The 13894-nt window shown below is 43.2% G+C and overlaps 1 protein-coding gene across 3 annotated transcripts in view; it reads left to right on the top strand.

Annotated features, from left to right (window-relative positions):
* The window catches only part of LOC122559499 (contactin-1), a 771145-nt gene that overhangs the window by 172087 nt on the left and 585164 nt on the right, over nt 1-13894 (top strand). The window contains exon 4 of one of the 3 annotated variants that reach the window (XM_043709043.2): nt 13617-13698. The exons of the other annotated variants lie outside the window; for them this stretch is intronic. The gene's annotated coding sequence lies outside the window, so the exon portion shown is untranslated. The remainder of the gene's footprint in view (nt 1-13616; nt 13699-13894) is intronic. 3 annotated transcript variants of the gene reach the window in all.

Raw genomic sequence — 13894 nt, 5'->3', positions numbered from 1 at the left:
CCTCACATAATGGGAAAGGGGGTGGAAAACTCTTTGTCTGGGCCCAATGTGTTAGTTGAAGACCTAATGAGTTTAAAATCAGTACAGTGCAGCGTAGAGTGTTCTTTAGAAAGTCGGTGAAGGTTCAGCTGCTTATTGCTGTCACTTGGCAACTGTGTTTTTGGCTATAACATCTATTGGAGTTCTTGAAATGACCTGACTGCTCAGTGAGCATGGCTTAACTGCAGGCAGAAACTCAGCCATTAAACTGAAGTCGTTGCAATGGTTTTCAAACGCAATAATTCCCAGTATCAATACAAGTCATTATTTTGTATCCTGTGTAATTTTTTAAAGATTACTAATCTTGCCATAATAATTCCCTGAAATTCAACTGTGCTTTAGAGCTCGAACAAGGCGGGCAAAAGGCTGAGGGCAGTTTGCATTTTAAAGATGTAGGCACACTTGCTTGAGTCGCAGCTTCTCAATAATTTATTTGGGGCTTGATATGTGGAGGCAGCAGCAAAGGATGGGCGTGATCAATAGCCTCTGTGTGCCTATGGGAATGAAGTCTGACATGACTAATTGCGCAGAAGACACCAGTGCTGAGTAAATCACACTGACGCTCGTTGGTGTGTGATGTGCTGAGGTTGTCACCCTGCAACTAATTGGATTCAACTTTGCAATCATTGAATTGCAGGTAATAATCTCTTTAGAATAGGCTCGGGTTTGGGAACAAGGGTGTGGGTGAGATCTAATTTGTCACAGATGGTGCTGGGATTATTTGACATAAATAAAAAGCAAAGTTGAGCAATGCAGTTAGGTTGGCAAATTGCGGGTCACATCAGATGCATAATTGTCTCAGTTACAGAGATACAAAGTCACTCATCAAAGCTTGCAGCGATGGGGATTAGGCAAGGGAATTGAGCGATGAAATAAGTAAAAATAATGAATGCTTTTCTGACTGAGTACCAATTGAAAAGCACAGTGACAGTGATATAGCCATACAGAACAATCTCGCTAAATGAAATCTTGATGATTTGGAGCAACCTCTATTGGGCTGAATATAAAAGGCCTTATTTTTCATGTGAATAATCCAGGACTTTGCTTGTTATTTTCAATATGCATTAAAATGTGATAGCCAGCGTGAATGATAGGGTTGTCTAATTAATGCAACAATTTACCTTGTCGCATCAGTATGTTTACATGGATTTCAACTAACTTAATCATATCTGGTTTTCAAGTGGATGCTATCTTTATTGCACTCAATGAGCCTGAACAGCTCTTTCACTTCCTGTTGATACCGTTCATCTATTTGAAGACTGTATCCGCAGTATTCGTTAGTCAAAGACAGAATATTGGTTAGGAAAGGACCATTCCTCTTAGTGGATGGAACAGCTTTAAAGTAGACATCGGAACAGAGTTTGGGGCTAAGATGTGCAAAGTCGTTAATGATAAGTGTGCAAAGAAAGGCATTGTTTTACAAGTAGAGCTCTTGTATTTTAAAGAAAAGCCTCTTCAGAGATGGACTCTTTGCAGCGTTATAAATACACAAGGTACAAGGCTAACCCTGTCATTGGCAACGAAACAGCAGATTGTTTGGTGAGTCTGTGCCAGTCTGTACAAAGTATAACTTGATGGATGAGCCTACTGCCCTAACCCCGACTGCTTCTCTGGCTTATTCAATGGGAACTGTTGAGTGGACAGGAATACCCTATTGTGAAAACCCCAGACGAATATATTATTATATTTTGTTAGCTTGGCTGTATGTTAAAATAAACGTGTTTGCATTTTGTAAGGGACTCAGTCAGAGAAAGAGAGTATTTGCAGCAATGTTCTGCTTTACTTAGAGTATTTATATGTTAGCACTGTCAGAGCACTGCTCTCCTTCCAACTTGTGATGAGCCATCTGTAGATTAAAGCAAAACTTGGATGTTTTTAATCGAGGGAAACAGATTTTCTGCATGTTCCAAGCTTAATGGTGCTAACTTCCATGTATAAGTGCAATGGAGTTTCAGTAACATACTGATTCTTCACTGTTGAATTGTAACAAAGAAACTATTGAGTTAATATAAGTAATTTCTCTCAGTAAGCCATCACTTCATTGTTTGTTTTTGACTGCACTTGAGAGATTTCTGTTCGGTCTGTGGATACTGCATAAATTAGTGAAGAGTTATAGTGAAAAATCAGCCTGGGTTTTCTCCGAGAACTTTTCATTTCCCTCGGGTGCAATCCCAGAGGCACCATCAACACCGTGCTGCCTCATGTAATCTGTGAGAGTTACTGTCCGCAGGCAACTCAATATGGAGCCCAACATCAGCAAGTCATTCATAGCTGTTCCCAGAATGGCTTCTGGGTGCCACCAGGACCAGGATGTGTCTGGCGATTCCTACACAGCTTGGCACTGACCTGCCAGAAAGAGTCGGGCACCTCACTACTGGTGGTAACCTAGCATGGTGCAGCTGATGGGATCCTGGCATGGCATAGCACTGCTAATGACAGACTGACACAGTCCTGCTAAGGGTGCCTGGCACTGCACTGCTAGAGAGTATTCATATGAAGTGTTCCAGAAATGTATTCCATTTTTGGCTCACGTCCATAATCAATAGTTTCCTTTTATATCTTTAGATCGGTGTAAGCCAAATTAGAACACAATTTCCGCAAAGTAATATCAGCCTCCAAATGAACGATGTTGTGCTATAAATATTGATTTGCATCCATTATATTCTCTCAGGCATTGGGCAAATTTTCCACTTGATATTGATTTTTGTTAGATGATCGTGCTGCTGATAACTTTGATTTGCCGTCACTTGTCTCCGTTCAAGGAAACTTGAGTTTGTTCTCCACAATTTGTCCTTTTTAAAACTATTGAGTCGAGGTTTCAGTTCCTGCACTGAACTGTTCCGAGTGGAGGTGCAAGATACAGAATGGGGAACTGATGGTCTTGTGGGGACTCCCAGCTGATGGGAGGCCCATCAAACTTCTCCAACATGGGAAGGAAATTGGTGATTGTCTTAACCGGAATGGAAATCACAGAAAATGTGGATGAAAGCTGTGAGTTACACTGAAGGAATGGGGCAATGTGTGTGGAGAGGGAAAAGTACCAGGACAATTCTGCTTTTGCTACGTTATGAAGTCCACTGTTCACTGTCTTAGTTGGGTGGTACCTCAGCAGATTAGGATTAGACATCCTCCCTGCTTTTTACACTGAAACATTGCAGTCTTTGGCCATTGAGCTCTGTTTCTGTTCAAATCTGGGAAGAAATTGTCCACAAAACTGCAGCCTCTAGGTCTTGGAACTGTTGCATCCTCATTCTAGAAGAAGACAGTCTACATTGCATTTCTGTCAACTTTAAATTCATCTATTTTTCTCGGGTATTTGACATGGAAGTAGATGGGAACATGGAATTCAGAACAGGAAGAGATCAGCCGTATTGTTATTGAATGGCAGACCGGACTAGAAGGGCTGAATGGCCTACTTCTTCTAATAGTATGTTCAGATGAATCTATGCTGATGCTGACTTTCTGAATGTACCTACTGCTGGACACAGTCTGCTAGTTACAAGGATGGTGGTTTTCTCCTCCATTAATAAAATGGGTGGCACGGTGGCTCAGTGATTAGCATTGCTGTCTCACAGTGCCAGAGACCCAGGTTCAATTCCTGCCTCGGGCAACTGTCTGTGTGGAGTTTGCACATTCTCCCCGTATCTGCGTGGGTTTCCTCCGGGCGCTCCGGTTTCCTCCCACAGTCCAAAGATGTGCAGGTTAGGTGAATTGGCCATGCTAAATTGCCTGTAGTGTTAGGTGTAAATGTAGGGGAACGGATCTGGATGGGTTGGTGTAGATTTGTTGGGCCGAAGGGCCTGTTTCCACACTGTAGGGAATCTAATCTAATAGTGATGGTTTTGATTTACAATACATACTTGCAATTCTTATCTAAAACATAGCATTTGAATTTCATAGATGTGTCTCTTTGAATGGTCACGGACCAGTATTTTGTTCCCTATGGACCACAAGATGTTGCAGTTAGACAACATTCTTCCCTCCACTGTTACAGATGGGCCCACAAGTTCCTGGCGATGATAAGTGGAAGTTCCCATTCACAACAATTTACTGGGTCTTTAAACTATCAATGTTAGCCATTCAGTATGCTTTTTGTTTCATTAATCTCATACCTTTTCGGTGCCATTGGTTGCAAAGATAGGAAAGAATTCAGTTTGCATTTAAAGCACTTTTCATATGCTCTGAATACTCCAAAGTCAATGAAAAAGCAAAAGCTTGTATTCTTATGGCATTTTTCATGATTACTAGACATTTCAAGGTATTTCACAGTCAATGAAATCCTTTTTGAAATGTTGTTACCATTCTAATATATGAAAGGTAGCAGCCAATATTGAGTTAGCAAGCACCCATATGTAGCAGTGTAATGACCAAATAATTTGTGTTTGATGTTCATAGAGGAATGAATATTTTATAGTGAACCATAGAGACCATCTCTGCTCCTCTTTGAAATTCGTGACATGGGATTGTTTTCATTCACCTGAGCAGGCAGACAGGACCTTGGAGTGCAAATTCATAGTAAATTGCAAGTAGTAGACAGGATTGTGAAGAAGGCATTTGGTCCTCTTACTCTTATCGGTCAATGTATTGAGTACAGGAGTTGGGAAGTCATGTTGTGGCTGTACAGGACATTGGTTAGGCCACTATTGGAATACTGCATGCAATTCTGGTCTCTCTGCATAGAAGGATGTTATGAAACTTGAAAGGGTTCAGAAAAGATTTGCAAGGACGTTGCCAGGGTTGGGGGGGTTTGAACTATAGGGAGAGGTTGAATAGGCTGGAGCTATTTTCCCCGGAGTGTTGAAGGCTAAAAGTTGACCTTATAGAGGTTTAGCAGAAAATGAGGACTGCAGGTGCTGGAGACTAGAGTAGAGAGTGTGTGCTGCGAAAGCACAGCAGGTCAGACAGTATCCGAGGAGCAGGAGAATCGACATTTTGGGCATAAGCCCTTCATTAGGAATGAGGCTTATGGGCTGGGTCTGAGAGATTAATGGGAGGGTGGTGGGGCTGGGGGAAAGTAGCTGAGAAAGAAAAAGGTGGACGAAGGTGAGGGAGAATGTGATCGGTCTGAGGGGGGAGTGATGGACAGGTCAGGAGGGCAGTGCCAAGTTGGAGTCTTGGAACTGGGATAATGTGGGGGGAGGGGAAATAAGGAAGGTGTTGAAATCCACATTGATCCCATGTGGTTGTGGGGTCCCAAGGCAGAATATGAGGCCTTCTTCTTCCAGGTGTCATGTGGTAATGGTTTGGTGGTGGAGGAGGCCTAAGACGTGCATGTCCTTGACGGAGTTCGAGAGGGAGTTGAAGTGTTCAGCCGCGGGGTGGTAGGGTTGTTGGGTGTGGGTGTCCCAGAGATGTTCTCTGAAACGGCCCGCAAGAAGGCGTCCTGTCTTCCCAATATACAGGAGACCACACCAGGTGCAAAGGATGCAATAGATGACATGCGTAGAGGTACAGACCAATCTCTGATGGATGTGGAAGGATCCCTTGGGGCCTTGGACGGAGGTGAGGGGAGTGGTGTGGGCGCAAGTTTTGCACTTCCTCCGGTGGCAGGGAAAGGTGCTGGGAGCGGGTTATGGGTTGGTGGGGGGCATGGACCTGACGAGGGAGTTGTGGAGGGAATGGCCTCTCCAGAATGCTAATAGGGGTGGGGAGGGAAATATATCTTTGGTGGTGAGGTCCGTCTGGAGGTGACAGAAGTGGCGGAGGATGATGCGATGTATGCAGAAGTTGGTGGGTGGAAGGTGAGGACCAGGGCGGGGGAATTCTATCCTTGTTGCATTGGGAGGGGTGGGATTCAAGGGTGTTGGTGCATGAAGTGGAGGAGATGCGTTGGAGGGCGTCGTCAACCATGTGGGAAGGGAAGTTGCGATCTTGGAAGAAGCAGGTGATCTGGGCCTTTGAGGTGGAATTGGTCACCCTGGGAACAGATATGGCGGAGGCAGAGGAATTGAGAATAAGTGATGGCATTTTCCAGGAGGTAGGGTGGGAGGAGGTGTAACCAAGGTAGCTGTGGGAGTCGGTGGGCTTGTAGTAGATGTCTGTATGGTTTAGTCAGTTGCCAAAGACGGTGATGGAGAGGTCCAGGAAGGGGAGGGAGGTGCCCAAGATGGTCCAGGTGAATTTGAGGTCAGGGTGGAAGGTGTTGGTAAAGTTGATAAACTGTTCAACCTCCTTGTGGGAGCACGAGGTAGCGCCTATACAGTCATCGATATAGTAGAGGAACAGGTGGTGGGTGTGCCGGTGTAGCTGCGGAAGATGGACTGTTTCACGTCCCCGACAAAGAGACAGGCATTGCTGGGTCCCATGCGGGTGCCCATGACTACCCCTTTGGTTTGGAGGAAGTGGGAGGATTTGAAGGAGAAGTTGTTAAGGGTGAGGACCAGTTCAGCCAGGCGGATGAGAGTGTCGCTGGAAGGGTATTGGTTGGGTCAGCGTGAGAGGAAGAAACGGAGGACTTGGAGACCTTTGTTGTGGCGGATCGATGTGTACAGGGACTGGATGTCCATGGTGAAGATGAGGTGTTGGGGGCCGGGGAAACAAATCTTGGAGGAGGTGAAAGGTGTGAGTGGTGTCACGAACATAGGTGGGGAGTTCCTGGACTACGGAGGACAGGATGGTGTCAAGATAGGAAGAGCTGAGTTCAGTGGGATAGATGCAGGCTGAGATAATGAGTCGACCGGGGCAGTCTGGTTTGTGAATCTTCGGTATGAGGTAGAATTGGGCTGTGTGGGGGTTCACGGACAATGAGGTTGAAGGCTGTGGATGGGACATTCCCAGAGGTGATGAGGTTGTGGGTGGTCTGGGAGATGATGGTTTGGTGCTGGGAGGTGAGGTTGTGATCAAGGGGACTGTAGGAGGAGGTGTCTGTGAGTTGGCGCCTGACTTCAGTGGTGTAGAGGTCGGTGCACCACACGACTACGCCGCCCTTACCCCCCCAATTGTCTGGGGTTTGGTGGTGAGTTTGAGGTTGGAGTGGAGGGATGCACATTGTTCTAGAGGTTTATAAAATTATTAGGGGCATGGTTAGAGTAAATAGACAAGGTGGGGGAGTCCAGAACTAGAGAGCATACGTTTAAGGTGAGAGGGAAAAGATATAAAATGGACCTAAGGGGCAATTCTTTCACACTGAGGGCGGTGCGTGTATGGAATGAGCTGCCAGAGAAAGTGGTGGAGGCTGGTACAATTACAACATTTAAAAGGCATCTGGATTAGTGCATGAATAGGAAGAATTCAGAGGGACATGGGCCAAATGCTGGCAAATGGAACTCGATAAATCTCGTTGGCACGGATGAATTGGACCGCAAGGTCTGTTTCTATGCAGTATGACTACTGCTGTATAACATTCCTGAGCTACCCAACAGGTAGAAATGTCTTCCATGCCACACCATTTGGATATGAACATAGGTGATATAGTTAGTAACTTTGCAGATGACACCAAAACAGTGGTCAACAAAGCTGAATTACAATAGAGTCAAATATCTAGTTGGCATGGACGAGTTGGACCAAAGAGCCTGTTTCTGTGCTATACATCTCTGTGACTCTATAACCTTGGTTTAACATCTCCTCTGAAAAACAATATTTCTGAGAGTGCTGGCAACAGTCAGCCTTGATTTTTGTGCTGAAATCCGAGAGTGGGACCCAAACCTCGGACTTGCTGTTATAGTGTGGGAAGTCTTCAGGTTGTGCAGTTACATGATTGGGCCAGTTTCTGCTTTACTTAACTGAAATTCCAGTACCAAGAAAATGTTTCTCTGTGAGAGAAGTCTGCAATGATTTCTATCCCCACTTACTGGCATATTGGACAATCTGTTGCTTTGTGCTGTTTGAACACTGGCTTTCATTGTAACAATCCACAGCAGTTGCAAACAAACCTTTCAATAGTCTTATGGATGCATCTAAATGGAGAATCATCTTACAGTTGCAGAAAAACCAATTTTTTTTTTACAGAATCCAGTTTGAATAACCAAACATATACATGGAATATACAGACTCTGAGCTGTAATAAAATAGATTACTGTTCAAGCTTTTTGGCTCGTGATTGACATTTGTGGATGTAGTCTGACGTATTATCACAGCTTGCTTGGGGGGAAAGCAATTTACTCATTTTGTGCATTCTGAATGTCTCATAATTTAAATGATTATTTGTTAATCACATTTGTGAGAAAATTGCTACAAGGGTGAATTCATTCTGTTCTCCCTTTGTTCTTGCAATCATTACGCAGTCTGCATGAACTATCGAATGTTCACTAACCATCAAAAAATAAAACAACTCTCCTGCAGTAAGATAACACAATGAATGAGATGAGTCTGTTATAGCTTACATAACAGATCATTGTCTTTCAAACTAGTTCATTAGCCTCAAGATTTCTGCAGTATTTCTTTCAGGTGTAATATAAATCAAGTCTTAACTATTTAGTGAATTATCATGTGCATCTGGTATCAGTGGGATGAATGACATCATTGCTGTTCGAAAGCTTTATTCAGATATTTTCAACTTGTTTGAGTTGTTTGAAGAAGAAACAAAGAGGATTGATGAGGGCAGAGTGGTGGATATGATCTGAGTGGACTTCAGTAAAGCGTTCAACAAGGTTCCCCATGGGATACTGGTTAGCAAGGTTAGATCTCATGGAATACAGGGAGAACTAGCCATTTGGATACAGAACTGGCTCATAGGTAGAAGACAGAGGATGGTGGAGGGTTGCTTTCCAGACTGGAGGCCTGTGACTAGTGGAGTGCCACAAGGATCGGTGCTGGGTCCACCACTTTTCATTATTTATATAAATAATTTGGATGTGAACATAGGCGGTGCAGTTAGTAAGTTTGCAGATGACACCAAAATTGGAGGTGTAGTGGACAGCGAAGAAGGTTAGCTCGGATTACAATGGGATCTTGATCAGATGGGCCAATGGGCTGAGGAGTGGCAGACGGAGTTTAATTTAGATAAATGTGAGGTGTTGCATTTTGGTAAAGGAAATCAGAGCAGGACATATACACTTAATGGTAAGGTCCTAGGAAGTGTTGCTGAACAAAGAGACCTTGGAGTGCAGGCTCATAGCTCCTTGAACGTGGAGTTGCAGGTAGATAGGATAGTGAAGAAGGTGTTTGGTATGCTTTCTTTTATTGGTCAGAGTATTGAGTACACGAGTTGGGAGGTCATGTTGCGGCTGGACAGGAAATTGGTTAGGCCACTGTTGGAATATTACATGCAATTCTGGTCTCCTTGCTATTGGAAGGATGTTGTGAAACCTGAAAGGGTTCAGAAAAGATTTGCAAGGATGCTGCCAGGTTTGGAACATTTGAGGTATGGGGAGAGGCTGAATAGGCTGGGGTTGTTTTCCCTGGAGTGTTGGAGACTGAGGGTGATCTTATAAAGGTTTACAAAATAATGAGGAGCATGGATAGGATAAATGAACAGAGTCTTTTCCCCATGTTGGGAGAGTTCAGAACTAGAGGGCATAGGGTGAGAGGGGAAAGATATAAAAGAGACCTACGGGGCAACTTTTTCACGCAGAAGATGGTGCATGTACAGATTGAGCTGCCAGAGAAAGTGGCAGAGGCTGATACAATTGTCGCATTTAAAAGGCATCTGGTTGGGTATATGAATAGAAAGGGTTTAGAGGGATATGGGCCAAGTGCTGTCAAATGGGACTGGATTGGGTTCGGATGTCTGATCAGCATGGACGATTTGGACTGAAGGGTCTCTTTCCCCGCTGTACATCTCCATGACTCTTTCATTTACTGTCTGCTCTCTTTCATATTTTTTCTTAAATGGAGAGAAACCTGGATGCGTGGTTAAGATCCAGATTGAGTAGAGCAGAAGAGTATTGACAATATGTCATGTAGCTTGTGTTCTATAATTCTGTATGTTTTAGAAAGAGATGAATGGAACATTTCAATGTTAGAGTTAATGCACCATGGTTTTGCTGTTGCACAGAACTTTTCGAGTTAACTCTAAAATGAAGCATCCTGAAACTTGCTCTCCAGGATATCTAATACACGTCAGACCAAGCCCTGCTTCTTGATGCTGGCTGTATTTATGCCACTGAAACTTTGGCACAAAGCAAATTTCTTCAGTATTGCAGAGAAAATGTACCTTGAAGATCAGGCAAGGAATTGCAAAGTCGTCTTAATCAGGGAAAGAATCAGTTTCATTGTGATGAGCCTCAGTATAGAAAACAGCACAGAAGCATGGAGTACATCAGCTTTGAAACGCTTGGGAGAAAAGTTCAATGGCATTGGTTCTATGAGTAAAATAGACAGTGGGAGGGGAGGGGGGGGAAGTCAGAGTGGGAGGGTGGCTGAAAAGAATGAGAAGGGAGGGAAGGAAGGGGATTATCTGTCATGCTGTTATTAATCTGCTTCCCCTCAGTGAACATTGTAATATCTCTTCCTCTGTGTCCCCTCCCACTCCACTGGGGTGACGCACTCCTTACATTTTACGAATACAAAGATAAAAAGCAAGGAAAATCCCATGCCTCAAGCCTTTGATGGGTTTAGATTTATTATTGTTGCATTTACTGAGATACAGTGAAAAGTATTGTTGTGCATGCAATCCAAACAAATCATTATTACTTCAGGGTAATAGAATAGAATGCAGAATATAGTGTTAGAGACAATTGAGATTTAATAGAATAGAATGATTATAAAAGATGTGAGGAGATTAGTCTACTGGGGACAGCTCAGAAAGCGAACACTCTCTGGCCCTAGCTCCCTTCAGGCGATGCAAACAGCAATGTTTCTCAGCTGCAGAGACACTTATTGTGCAAAGAAAGTTATCTCTCTTCCAGTATCCTTTTACCTTTTCATACGTAGAAGTTTTTGAGCATAACCAAATGGGTCAAGCTGACTTTAGGAATTTCCAAGTCAATCTGGATCAGACATTTTGCCTTTTCTTATTCGGATATCCAGTTTAGAAACTGTGAGCAAACCATGCAAAGCCAGTTGTAGACATGGCCTCTGTCAGACGCAGCTCAGCGAGACAGGTTCTCAGGGCTCCAACAACTTTCCTTTGGAAATTGAATCATATTATTTGCCATCATTTACAATATAAATGTTTTCCATTGATGGTGCTTTAGTGAGTGGACATATATCTTTGGCAGTTACCTGTATGGCAAATCTATGCAATATCTTCAGTTGAGGGGTATTGATGTAGTTCCTGTGAGGTTTGCTGCGTTACTTCAGGAGTTTGCATTTCTGGTTCACTTAATCTCTCCGGCCTCTCAGCCATTGATATCATGAGGATTCTCCAGATGTAACGAGACTTGACGTCAGAAAGCAACTTGCACAGCCTCAGGACATCTCAAAGCACGCTACAGCAAGTGGAATAATTTGAAGTATTGTCACTCTTTTGTCTTGTAGGAAAAGTGGCAACCCATTTCTGCACAGCAAGATCCCATAAACAGTCACATGGTAAAAATGTTGCAACTTTGTTTCAGTGAAGTTAGTTGCATGGTGATAAATATTAGCCAGGATATCGAGGAGAATTCATCTGCACTTTGTTGAATAATAAGGTGCCTGCCTGTGAGTGTGTGTGTTTGTGAGAGTCTGTGTGAGTATGTGTCCCTCTGTTTGTGTGTGAGAGGAAGTGTGTTTGTGTGGGTGTATGAGTGTGTGCATGTGCACATTATACTGCTGGTGGTGCCACTTTTGAAAAGAGAGGTCAAATAAGAGCCCTGTCTGTTCTGGGTGTATGTAGGATCAGCAACACTATTTGAATCTAAGCAAGGGAGTTTTACATGGGTTCTTGGCCAATAAATATTTATTTATTAACAAACAGCATCCAAACAGAATAACTGGTCTTTCTTACATTGCTGTCTGTGGGGTCTTACTTTATCCAAATTGGCTTCTGCAGTTCCTAAATTAAAATTGTAACTTTACTTCAGGAGTACTTCACACAATAATTGAATTGTTTATAACCAGGAGACCACTCGTCCCATCAGCCCTGGTTCTCCACATGAATAATTCACATCATACCATTGCCCTGCCTTCTCCCCTCACATTCTTCCATTTCACATAACATCTAATTTCCTCTGGACTGATTCAATGGAACCTTCCTCCACCACACACTCCGGTTCACTCTTCATTTACCAAAGAAGAATTATCAGTATCCATATCAAGCATAATAGAATACAAACAGCAATCCACTAGCATCACGATTGAGGATGTAAAAATGCCTACTTCACCAGCAAGACACCCACAGAAGGCAAATTAAGACATCCAACTTGACCATCAAGTTGAAATAGCAAACTAATATACCACAGCAGATTGAGTTTAAAAATGTCCTTGACAATAATGGAGATGAGCTGCATGTGACTTCCTCAAAGCCAGACCAATTCAGGACATGGTGAGAAAGAAGAAACTGAAAGGTCTGAAAATCTAGGATATGACAAAGAAAAAAAACTGCTTGTTTCAACAGAACAGCCATATTCCATGACTGATATTCACAAGATTGAAAGAATTTCAGGTGATCTAATGGGACAGTGACCTGAGTTATAAAGGAAGAGTTCCTCCACTGAGGGAATTCAGGAGATTAAAGACAAGGTCATTGACCAGCTACCAGTTTTAACAGACATGAGCATCCTTCACAAGGAGCGTCCAAGAGTTGAAAGGTTCTCCAATGGAGAAATGATGTACAAAAGCAGAATCAAGGTGAATAGCCGACCAACCTTCCCAGTCCAAAGAGAACACATTGTGGAAGAACTCAGTTTGTGAAGTTAGAACTTCAGGGTTGATGGGATTAGTGGTAAATATAAAAATAATTCTACACCTGAATGGATAAATGTTATCTATGGTGAAAATGCTTGGGTGGTGGTGGTGGTGGCGGGGTGGGGGGGGGGGGGGGGGGGGGGGGCGGAGTCTTCTGTATAGGATTGTGATTGTTAAAGAATTAATGCTGAAGCAATGTTAATTTGCACCCAGTCTAATGGCAGCATCCAGTCTTTGGCTGGGGAAGGGGCAGTCTAGCAGGAGGTCCTAATGGCGACAGCCATGTCACCTCTGCTTCCTGATGGTTTTTGTAATGATGGAAGCAAGGCAGTTGGCTTGTATGGATTGCTATCATGTAATAAATTACATTTTGTTGCTAAGATAAGTGCCTCTCCTTGTCTTGACACATTAGTGATTTATCCTCCATGAATGCTGTTTAATCAGCCTTCAGATTCAGTATTGAAAGGAGGGTTGATGTCTTTATCTCAACCACAAGCCGCCAGTGATTGGTACTACAATGCGTGACCAGTAATCTTCCTTTATTAATTGTCTGAACTATCTCCTCTTTCACCATGGCCTGGAGTGTATCCTCTTCCTTGGTAAAGACAGATGTCTTCTTCATGTATACATCCCCACTTTTGTTCCTAATCAGTCCTATGCCTCATTTAACCACCCTTTTACCCTTCAAGTTCTGATAGAAAACTGTTGGTTTCCTTTTATGTTCATTGCTCTTTCATTGCACTGATGGTTCTTTCTGCATTTGATTTTTCACTTCCCTTCTATACCTGTGATATTCGACCAGGCTCTGTACTGTACTCTCACGGACATCTGTCATAAGCAACATTTTAATGCCTATTTCTTTTGCCATCCAGGGTGTTCTGGATTTTGTTTGCCTGGTGTTTCCACTTCAATGGGATAAATCTTGACTGTGCCCAGAACACCACCTCTCTGAAGGTACTTGAGAAACTGCTTGGAGACTTTCCTAGTTTATGAAACATGTTATATGAAGGAAGGTATTTCTGTTTTGCCCGAATATTTCATGTTCTGTGGTGGTAGTATTCACAAATTGTTTTGTCATGAGGTGCAGGCAGTTAAGCCAAAACAGTCAACAGAACTCACTGTAAGAATTTGGGGTGATGCCTGGCGAGAG

This window comes from Chiloscyllium plagiosum, unplaced genomic scaffold (assembly GCF_037043375.1).
Source record: "Chiloscyllium plagiosum isolate Xiang-an unplaced genomic scaffold, Cpla_swu_hap1 HiC_scaffold_19, whole genome shotgun sequence".
Taxonomy (NCBI): domain Eukaryota; kingdom Metazoa; phylum Chordata; class Chondrichthyes; order Orectolobiformes; family Hemiscylliidae; genus Chiloscyllium; species Chiloscyllium plagiosum.
The sequence above is the reverse complement of the archived record's forward strand: the minus strand, read 5'-3'. Positions and strand labels throughout refer to the sequence as shown.